Source organism: Rhinopithecus bieti, unplaced genomic scaffold, assembly GCF_001698545.2.
Source record: "Rhinopithecus bieti isolate Rb0 unplaced genomic scaffold, ASM169854v2 scaffold_425, whole genome shotgun sequence".
Lineage (NCBI taxonomy): Eukaryota > Metazoa > Chordata > Mammalia > Primates > Cercopithecidae > Rhinopithecus > Rhinopithecus bieti.
In genome coordinates, this window is record NW_016803361.1 from 4,175,515 (window position 1) to 4,185,128 (window position 9,614).

Below are 9,614 nucleotides of genomic sequence, written 5' to 3' on the forward strand. Positions count from 1 at the left end.
TCAGGAATATGGAGCACTATGTTATAGCTGTTTAAAGATGTCAGAAAACAGGGCAGGCATGGTGGCTCATGCCTGTAATCCCTGCACTTTGGGAGGCCAAGGCAGCAGGACTGCTTGAGCTCTGGAGTTCAAGAGCAGCCTGGACAACATAGTAAGACCCCATTTCTACAAGAATTAGCCAGGTGTGGTGGCACTTGCCTTTAGTCCCAGCTACTTGGGAGGTTGAGGCAGGAGGATTTCTTGAGCCCAGGACTGTGAAACCAGCCTGATCAATATAACAAGAGCCTGTCTCTTAAATAAATAAGTAAATAAATAACAAAAAATAATAAAGATCTCAGAAAGCTATTTAGTATTTTAGCAGTTATTCCATTTACTAAGGTATTATTTATTGAATTGTTTCCCCCCCGCAAAAAAATGTTGGTGCCCTGACCCCCAGTATCTGTGAATGTGAACTTATTTGGAAACAGGATCTTTACAGAGGTCAGGTTGAAATGAGATCACAGGTGGGCCCTAAGCCAATATGACTGTCCTTATAAAACAGGGACATTTGGGCACAGAGACAGACATGCACATGGGGAGAATGTCACATGAACATGAAAGCAGAGCTCAGGGTGATGCCCCTACAAGCCAAGGAACTCCAAAAATTACCAGAAAGCCACCAGGAGCTAAGGCAGAGGCATGGAACAGATTCTCCCTCACAGCTCTCAGAAGAAACCAACTGTGCTGACACCTTGATCTCAGATTTCCAGCCTCCCAAACTGTGACACAATCAGGTTCTGTTGTTCGAGCCGAGCCGCCAAATTTTTGATACTTTGTTATGGCTGCCCTAGGGAACCAATAGAGAAGGAAAACTAAAACATCAATGAATGGCTCTTTTCTCTGTTATTTTCTAAAATAGAAAGGTTAGTGGAAAGAAGGGCTGAATTATCTGTTCCCATTACAGGCTAGTAAGGTGTGGTTAACAAGAATTTTATGGAAAGTTTGGAAACCAATTTTTTCAGAGTTACCAAAACTGCAAGTTTTAGACCAACGATTTTTCCCATCTTCAGTGCAATCCAGCCCAGTGACCTCCATCTCCAGTTTTAAAATTAATATAAAAGGTCATGCACACCCAATATAATCAACTTGTTTTTCAAAAAGGGAGGTTGTAGAAGGAGAGCTTAGTTACTTCTTTTTTTATTTTTTTCTTTTCTCGTAAACTCAGTGATAAGAATTCGTTGCTTCTTTAGTAAACAAATGTACCTTGATCTTATGTGAGAGAGACCAAAACTCACTTCTCTTGTAGCACTAAATACACTGCATTGTATTTAATTAATGATTCATAAATATGCTTTGAAAGAATTTAGTTTCTACTTTTCCAGGACTTGCAATTTTATAATTTTAAGTGGTTTGGAGGAGACTTTCAGACTGTCCTAAATTTTTTTATTGTGTGTTACTTGATACATCTAAAGGAATATATGTAACACATCTAAATTTTGAAGCATAACAACAAAAGGAATTATTGTGAGCCTATTATCCAACTAAAGAACTAAAACATGACTGGTACCATTATAGCTCCCTGTGTGTGACGCCCCTGATTTGACCCTACCTCCTCTCCATCCCCCTAGTGCCCAGGCTATCATTGAAAGCACAGTTATTTTTATGTCTAGTCATTGTCTTCTGTTGTGGCCACGGTGCCACTGCATCCTGTGTGTCGTGGGAAACTATACCCCAAGCATGAATGCTCCAGCTCCCTCAACCCTGAGACCTCTGGGTAACAATTCTTATTTCAAAGGTTCTCAGATTGTTTTTATCTCAATTAGATTCACAGCGTTAACTTGCAGGATACTTGGGGTCTGTTTCTGATGTTCATCTCAGTGGAGCTACCAGAGCATCTGTTGTCATATAATTAAACAAACAAACATATTATATATATTTTGTTCATAGTTTGTGGGAGCTTCTAAACCCTTGGAATTTCCTGAGTGTTAGAAGTGTCATTGGTAGGCTGGGCGCAGTGGCTCACACCTGTAATCCCAGCACTTTGAAAGGCCAAGGCAGGTGGATCACTTGAGGCCAGGAGTTTGAGACCAGCCTGGCCAACATGGTGAAACTCTGTCTCCTAAAAATACAAAAATTAGCATGGGGGCAGATGCCTGTAATCCCAGCTACTTGGGAGGCTGAGGTAGGAGAATCACTTGAACCTGGGAGGTGGAGGTTGCAGTGAGCGAGAGTCCATCTCAAAAAAAAAAAAAAGTGTCTTTGGAATATGGTGGATCCCTGGGATCACACCTGAGTATGTGCCAATGAGATGACTCAGGTGGACTCCAGGATAGTTTTAAGATGGAGGCCAGCCATGCCAGAAAGACCAGCCATATGTTTAGAGGGTTGGGGCTTTGAGCCTAGTGATATCAGCCTGAACTCTCAACCTCCATGGAGGAGAGGAGGCTGGAGACTGAGTTCATGAATTCAATTACATGGCCAATGATTCGATCAATCATGCCCATGTAATGAGGCCCTAGTAAAAACTCTAGGCACTGAGGCTCAGGTGAGCTTCCTGGTTGCTGAACACATTGGTGGGCCACGGGGGTAACACATTATGTTTCCAAGGTAGAGGATACAGAAGCTCTGCATTTGAGAGCCTCCCAGGCCTCACCTTATGGGATTCTTTATTTGTATCCTTTATAGAATAAAACTGTAAGTATAGCACCTTCCTGAGTCCTGTGAGTTGTTCTAGCAAATTATCATACCTGAAAGGGTCATGGGAAACCCTGATTTGTTTTAGTCAGTTGATCAGAAATATGGGTGACCTGGGGACCCTTGAACTTGCAGCTGGCATCTGAGGTGAGGGCAGTCTTTTTGGGGACTGTGTCCTTGATCTGTGGAGTCTATGCTAACTCTGGGTAGTTACTGTCAGAATTGCATTGCAGTATGGTAGCATCTAGTCAGTTGCTTAGTGCAGAACAGACACCGTTGAATTAGTTGATCAAAATTTTTTGCTAAATATTCAGGTGCCAAAGAAAACCTGTATTTTGATTTGAAACATACCATATCTTTTCTGGGCATCAACAATAAGTAGAATATGTCCTCTGCCAAGGGATTTATTACCCTGATCAATCAGAGCTTCCTTCACTGCTTCATATCCATGGAAGACCACGGTGGGCCAGGATCCAAAGTACAGGGTGTAAACAGAGCCGTACTCTGGCCAGCTGGAAAGAGATGCAAGCATCTGTGTAAGTGCTAGTGTGAAATCTGTTGAAGGTTTGGGGAGAAATTAAGTAATAATTACACATGTGGCTTAGCCTTTGCTCCATCAGTTCCATTTTAGGAGTTCAACCTGAGGTATCAGCATGTATTCATTCTTTCCTTCATTTATATATGCAATCACTCAGCAAATATTTACTAAGCATCTATGCTATGTCAGACACTGTGCACAGCCCAGGATTCCTCATGGAAAGTCTGGTGAAAGTGACAGAAAATAAACAGCCAAACAAACTATATTTGTTGGATGACAAAGGGAGAACTTAATAAAATAGAGAGGTAAGAGAAGGCATTTATGAGGAGGTAGTATTTAAGTTAAAGATGAGGAGGAAGCAGCCAGGATAAGGGCTTCAGGGAGAGCTCACTATGCAGGTATAAACTCTTTCGAGGATGATAGCCATATATTGGCTGGGCGCAGTGGCTCATGCCTGTAAACCCAGCACTTTGGGAGGCCAATGTGGGAGGATAGCTTGAGCCCAGGAGTTCAAGACCAGCCTGGGTAACATGGTGAGATCTCATCTCTAAAAAAAAGAAAAAAAACCCAACATATATTTATGGCGGTGTTGTTCAAGGAGGAAAATGTGGTACTAAAGTATCCAATAACTAGGGGTTGGTTTTCAAACTTATTTTACATTCATGCAATTAAATTCAAAGCAGTCACTTGAAATTTGTTACAGGAAGTTATATAATGTTATGGAAACATGCCCTCCAGCCCAGGTGACAGAGCGAGTCCTTATCTCAAAAATAAAACATAAAAATGGGCAAAAGATCTGAAGAGACATGTCACCAACAAAAGATCTACAGATGGTACTACAGCTTGAATGTCCCCTCCAAAACTCAGGCTGAAATTTCATTGCTATGGTAATAGTGTTGAGCGGCAGGACCTTTAAGACTTGTGATTAGGTCATGAAGGCATTGCCCTCCTGAAGGAATTCGTGTTATTGTGGGCTTGAGGTAGTTATCACAGGACTGTACTCCTGATAAAAGGGTGTAGTTCAGTCCTCTTTTGCTGTGTCTCTCGTGCATGCTTCCTGGCTGCGTGTTATGATACAGTAAGAGGCCCTCACCAGATGTGGCCCCTCAATCTTGTATTTCCCAGCCTCCAGAGCCATAAGCCAAAAAAAAATGCTTCATTTCTTTTGAAATTACCCAGTCTGTGGTATTCTATTACCACAGCAGAAAACAGAATAAGACAGATGGCAAATGAGCATATGAAAATATGCTGTACATCATATATCACTAGGAAATTGCAAATCAAAACATCAATGAGATACCACTACACATCTATTAGAATGGCCAAAATCCAAAACATGGACAACTCCAAATGCTGATGAGGATGTGGGGCAACAGGAACTTTCCTTCATTGCTGGTAGGAATACAAAAAATGAAACTGCCATTTTGGAAGACAATTTGGCAGTTTGTTTGTTTTGTTTTGTTTTTCAGACAGGGTCTCACTCTGTTGCCTGGGTTGGAGTGCAGTGACTTGATCACAGCTCACTGCAGCTTCTAACTCCCGGGCACAAGTGATCCTCCCGTCTTAGCCTCCCAAGTAGCTGGGACCACAGGCATGTGCCACCACACTTGGCTAATTTTTAAATTTTTTTGTAGAGATGGGGTTTTACTATATTGCCCAGGCTTTTCTTGAACCTACGGCCTTAAGCAATCCTCCCACCTTGGCCTCCCAAAGTGTTGGGATTACAGGTATAAAGAACCACACCTGGCCCAGTTTGGCATTTCTTACAAAGTAAGCATACTCTTACCATGTGATCTGCAATCACACTCCTACCCAAAAGAGTTGAAAACTTATGTCTGCACAAAATCTTACATGTGGATGTTCGTAGCAGCTTTTTTACAATTGAAGCAACTAAGATGTTCTTTGGTGAATACATGAATAACTAAACTGTGGTGCATCCAGATAATGGAATATTATTCAGTGCAAAAAAAAAATGCGCTATCCAATCAAGAAAAGACATGGAGGAAACTTAAATGCATATTATTAGGTGAAAGAAGCCAATCTGAAAGGGTGATAGATGGTATGATTCCAACTATATGACATTTTGGAAAAGGCCAAAGTATGGAGACAGCAAAAAAGATCAGTGTTTGTCAGGGCTTGGCAGGAGGGAGCGATAAATAGGCAGAGGGCGGGATTTTCAAGGCAGGAAACTATTCTGTTTGACACTATAATGGTGGGTACCTGGTCATTACACATTTGTCCAAACTCACAGAATGTACAACATCATGAGAGAACCTAAGTAAACTATTGTCTCTGGATGATGATGACATGTCAATGCAAGTTCATCAGCTGTAACAAATGGATCCTCTGGTGTGAGAGGTCAGTAGTGGGGGACATTGCACATATGTAGCGGCAGGAGGTACATGAGGACTCTCTGTATTTTCCACTCAGTCTGGGTGTGAACCTCAAACTGTTCTAAAAGTAAAATATATATATTATATTATTATATATGTATTAATATATAGTATATATATATATATATATATATATATATAAAAACAGGTTGAGTATCCCTAATCCAAAAATCTGAAATGCTCCAAAATTCAAAACTTTTTGAGTGCCAACATGACGTCACAAGTGGAAATTTCCACACTTTACCTCATGTAATGGATTGCAGTCAAAACTTTGTTTTAGGCACAAAATTATTAAAAGCAGTGTATAAAGTTTACCTTCAGGCCCATATAAGATGCATATGAAACATAGATTAATTTCATGTTTAGACCTGGGGCCCTTCTCCAAGATATCTCATTATGTAAATGCAAATATTCCAAAATCATGGCCAGGTGCGGTGGCTCACACCTGTAAACCCAGCACTTTGGGAGGCTGAGGCAGATGGATCACCTGAGGTCAGGAGTTCAAGACCAGCCTGGGCAACATGGTGAAACCCCATCTCTACTAAAAATACAAAAATTAGCCGGATGTGATGGTGCACCTCTGTAATCCCAGCTACTCAGGAGGCTGAGGCAGGAGAATCTCTTCAACCCAGGAGGCAGAGGTTGCAGTGAGCCAAGATCACATCACTGTAACTCCAGCCTGGGTTACAGTGAGACTCTGACACACACACACACACACACACACACACACACACACACACACACACTCCAAAATCTGAAAAAATCTGAAATCTGAAACACTTCTGGTCCCAAACATTTTGATAAGGAATACTTAACATATGTTGACTTGTTTTGGTTTTGTCTGACTCTCCTTATTAGAATTGTTTAAGTTATACAAGGTCAGGGTTTTTCCCCATCTTTTGTTCATGGCAATGCTCCTAGACTCAAAAGGGCACCCTGTCAAAAAGTATGGCTCATGGAATGTTTATCTAAGAAATTAGTGCTAAGGCTTACCATCAGATAAATGTCCTATACTGCTTCTTGTGTCCTAGATAATATGTTTTTGCAATGAATTTATGGAGATAATATCTTTCCCCCAAACAGCACTTCCAAAGGTATGAATATCAGCCAGGGTAGCCAAGCTGGCTGCATTAGAGCTGGGTGTTGGGGAGAGGAGTGAGGATCACTCTCTAGAGAGGATCACAAAGCCTCCCATGGATCATTTAGTGTAACATAATAGTAATCATATCCGAGGGCATTTATTACTTTTTTCTTTTCTTTTTTTTTTTAAGCAGAGTCTTGCTCTGTTGCCCAGGCTGGAGTGCAGTGGTGCAATCTTGGCTCACTGCAACCTCCACCTCCCAAGTTCAAGCGATTCTCCTGCCTCAGCCTCCTGAATAGCTGGGACTACAGGCACATGCCACCACACCCGGTTAATTTTTGTATTTTTAGTAGAGACTGGGTTTTGCCATGTTGTCCAGGCTGGTCTCGAACTCCTGACCTCAGGTAATCCAATTTATTGCATTTTTACATTTCCATGTCTTGCTTTTTGGTGTTATATGCTGGGGGCATTGGAAGCCTTCCAATTGAAGTATGTTCTGACCCCAGGATTTTCTCATTCACTAGAATTCAACCAATATCTCAAGTTAGGTCAACATCCTCAGTACCTGCTCTCCAGTCCTAAAGCAAGAGGATATCTGTCTTGTACGACAGTAATAAACAACCAAAAGTGGCTCCATGACGTGAAGAACTAAGAAAGGCCGAGGAGAGGCTCTGAGATGCAGAACCTGGCCTAGAGATGACCAGCCTCGGAATCAAAGCCCCTTATCTTGGAGAGAGATGCAAGGGCATCCTTGGGGTTTCGTTGCAGCCTATTCCCAATCATGGGAAGGGGAGTTGGGCAGGGAGAAGCCTTCCCCTGTGTGACTTTTCTTCCACACCAAAAAGAAAATCAGGCAAGTGACACATATCGCAAGAGCCAAGCAGCGAGTTCCAGCAACTCCATTTCACTCCTGGGTGTTAGCAACCATCTGGGTCGCTAGTCAGAAAGCAAAAGCTTAGAGAGGAGCAGCTGGAACCAATCTGTCCCTGCTGGACAAAGGCTGCTCTGAGTTCTTGGACTTGGAAAAAAAATGGAAAGAGGTTTTGAGTTTGTTGACTTTGCTGAAACTTGAGATTAAGAAGATTCAGAAGGGTTCATCTCTTTCCTACCTCTTATTCAGAAACTCTGCAACTTTTCTTTGAATTTCTAAGCATCCCCATTATATGTACTTTTTCTTTTCAGCATTGATGATTGATTACATTTAAAACTTCATTTCATTTTCATAGCTTTCTGAAACTGTTCAAATAATTAACTTCACAAATGAGAGAAAACAGGTCATATATTCTGAGATCTGAGTTGGAAAGACACAGCTGTCAAAGTTATCCTCCTCAAATATCATTTTTCTCATTTCTCTCATCAGTTAGAAGTCTACTGTGTTCTTGACAGTGAACTGAGGTATTTGAAAGAAAAGTGCACGTGTCCATCAACAGATAAATGGATAAATAAAATGTAGTTATATGTACAATGGAATATTTTTCACCCTTAAGGAGGGATGACATTGTAATACATGCTACCCCAAGGATGAACCTTTAAAACACTATACTAAGTGAAATACGCCAGACAAAAAAGGACAAATATTGTATGATCCTGCTTATATGAGGTACCTTCAATAGGCAAATTCACAGAGCCAGAAGGTAGAATAGTGGCAGGTTACTAGGGGCTGGGAGGAGGAGGAAGGCAGGGAACTATTGTTTAATAGTTACAGAGTTTCCATTTGGGAAGTTGAAAAAATTCTGAAAATTGATAATAGTGATGGTATTTATTGCCACTACTTGTAGAATTTAAACATGGTGGAAATGGTAAATTTTTTTGTTGTTTACATTTTGCCACAGTAAAGACAAAGAAAACATCTACTAACTTGGTAGTTGAGAAATGTTACCTCATTTTTATTTGCATTTAAAATAACGCTGTTATTGATTCTTTGATTTTTAATAATAGCAAATTCTCCAAGATCCTGAGATGTATTCTTTGAGATAAATCTTACTATTAATGTCTCATGGTCTATACATTATTTTATGGGGAATTAAATTGTTACTATAATACATCTTTTAAAAAATCCAAAAAGAAATCCACTGTGGTTTTCCTACTACTTATTGTAGCAAACACTGAAAATCTCTGCAGCACTAAAATTGTTAAATGCTTTCTACTCTGATATTTCTCTTATTTCAGAGCCATCCCTCTGTATTTCCCACAGCAGACTATTTACTTCCATTAAGCAGACTTGCTGATTAGCCTGCATTCACTAGCACAAGGACCAGGAGGATTTTTATGTAAAGGGCTTCAGGGCCCATGAGGATAGGACCAGGGCTGAGGATGAGCTTGTGCATGGAGAAAAATCAAGGTAAAGAGAATCAGGGCCGGGCGCGGTGGCTCAAGCCTGTAATCCCAGCACTTTGGGAGGCCGAGGCGGGCGGATCACGAGGTCAGGAGATCGAGACCCTCCTGGCTAACACGGTGAAACCCCGTCTCTACTAAAATACAAAAAACTAGCCGGGCGCGGTGGCGGGCGCCTGTAGTCCCAGCTACTCGGAGGCTGAGGCAGGAGAATGGCGGGAACCCGGGAGGCGGAGCTTGCAGTGAGCCGAGATCGCGCCACTGCACTCCAGCCTGGGCGACACAGCGAGACTCCGTCTCAAAAAAAAAAAAAAAAAAAAGAATCAGCTGGGGGACCCCACATATATTTGTCTTACTTTTGGTACCTTCTGTGAAACCAGCATCCACTGGTGTTTTTGCTGTTTCTGTGAGTATACACTTGCAGACATTTCAGGGAAGTAAATTATTGACTTTGAAATACTGTGAAAAGTGAGAACTTTAATGTTGATCTGGATGTGGAAAGCAGGTGAATAAATAGAGGGAACTGGTAAACACGCTGGGTAAAGGGTACTTTGACAATGACCGAATCATGTCCATCTTCTGCTCAGAACTCTTG

General features: G+C 41.4%; 1 protein-coding gene across 2 annotated transcripts in view; it reads right to left on the reverse strand.

Annotated features, from left to right (window-relative positions):
* Positions 1-410: 410 nt before the first annotated feature.
* The window catches only part of ERLIN1 (ER lipid raft associated 1), a 55,099-nt gene continuing 45,895 nt past the window's right edge, over positions 411-9,614 (reverse strand). The window contains exons 12-13 of one of the 2 annotated variants that reach the window (XR_001887140.1): positions 3,025-3,185; positions 411-826 (exon numbers count right to left, since the gene is read on the reverse strand). The gene's annotated coding sequence lies outside the window, so the exon portion shown is untranslated. Of the gene's footprint in view, positions 827-3,024; positions 3,186-9,614 lie in introns of those variants that run through there. The other variant, XM_017880896.1, reaches the window with a different exon arrangement.